At 35.3% G+C, this 1,761-nt stretch overlaps 1 pseudogene; it reads right to left on the bottom strand.

Moving 5' to 3' along the window:
• Positions 1-726: 726 nt before the first annotated feature.
• On the bottom strand, positions 727-1,103 carry LOC114025205 (annotated as a pseudogene).
• Positions 1,104-1,761: the final 658 nt, after the last annotated feature.

Consider the following 1,761-nt stretch of genomic DNA (forward strand, 5'->3'; position numbering starts at 1 on the left):
GAAAGGCAGCTGGCCTCTTCCCCCTTATAGGATACCTGAGCAATGGAAATGACTACTGGAGTAGTTGTAGTGACCCAGAAGATAGGTCAAAAGAGAAAGAGTCATCCAGGGAAAGGGAAACTACAGGAAAGGAAATGGCCCATGTGGCATTGATAGAGTTATATGTTTAGTGAAGCTGAAATGTAAAATAGCTAATAATAGCCCTATTACAAATGACCACTCCATTGTAATCATTCTATGATTCTTTATTGTTTAACATTCCTCTTTCTATGTAGGAATAAAACCACTTGTTCCATATCTGATTCATGTTTGTACTACGGATATTGTTTTTTCTCCACTCCCTTCTTCCACACTTCCTACCAGGGATGAGTCTTTCTACTAGAACCCAAAACAGAATTGCTCCTCAGGAATCTGAGGAAGGAGGGGCATAGAATTGAAGTACTGGTAGTCTAGTTATTCTATCAAGGAGATGTGCAACCCCAGAGCCATGAATCCCAGGCAAATACTGAGAGCAGGTAAAGGATGGATTGGTAAAGGTCCCTCTTTATGGTCTCAGCCTAGCGGTTGGCCTGGCTAGCTGCTGTGATAGACTTTATTTTAATTTATTGATTGATTCAGTTAATTATTATACTTTAACTGTATCAACTGATTGATATATATATATATGTATATAATTATAAAATCAATATCAATCATTATTGGCCCTTAGCAATAAATAGATGAGTCTTAATGAGATCTTTCCAAAAATGCTTTGTAGTATCTATTATATTGGTTATACACTGTCTCAGAGAATCTGAGTCATTTATATAATACTTCAATAATATTGTTTCTGTGGATCATGAGTTCTGAGTAGTTCCGTTTTAGCTTTGTAGTTTAACTTGATTAGCTTCTCTGGTTGAATCTCTATGCAATATGATTCATGATAAATCTATATTTTTTCATGCAAGTCTGCCCTTGATAATCAGGAGGGTTTCCTATTCCATATATAGATATTGCTATACTATCATCCATTTATCTTAAATAGAAGCTTCCTAAAAACTTGTTCTGCTATGGGTGAATGACAGACCCACAAAAAGCACAGATTTAGTTTCTTTTGCTTCCATTTTTTATATCCAGTGCAGGGTATGTGTGTTAGATCTAAAAGATTAAAAAATTATTTATTTAATCAGAATTTGTAACTTAGTTTTCTTAAACGTATTCAGGCACGTCATACCTTCCTTTTATCATATCCTATTCGTTAGTAATACTCAATTTGCAGTAAACAAACCCTGTAGGGCCTGAGTAGACCTTAGATCTTACTCTTGGTAGATAGGGAGCACAGAGTGTGTAGTATAGCATTACATTTACTTAAGGAAGTTAAGTTATTAGAATTCTAGGTAAGAAAAATGGTTGATTGGATTGAGACTAAGTTATTAGAAATAACTCTGTCAGGAATACAGAGGTAGGCTGACTATGCTGGAAGAATGATTTGGAGAATGCTTAAAAATAACCCTTTCTAGAATATTGCCTTATTCTGTACCTCTCCCTTTAACCTGCCCTTAACTAGCAAGGCAACCCCAATTCTTCAGGCACTCTATTAATTTTTTTTTTCAGGAAATCATACCATCTGATCAGTCTTTAAACTCTTCCTCTGAAACAGTTTTGTATTTACCTGGAGATTGCTTACATTCCAAACTATTTTTTTCAGCTGTAGAAATATTATAGGAACATTTTTCCCTTAGGCCACCTTTCTTTCTTCCTTCCTTCCTTCCTTCCTTCCTT

This window comes from Vombatus ursinus, unplaced genomic scaffold (genome assembly GCF_900497805.2).
Source record: "Vombatus ursinus unplaced genomic scaffold, bare-nosed wombat genome assembly UNPS02014830.1, whole genome shotgun sequence".
Taxonomy (NCBI): Eukaryota; Metazoa; Chordata; class Mammalia; order Diprotodontia; family Vombatidae; genus Vombatus; species Vombatus ursinus.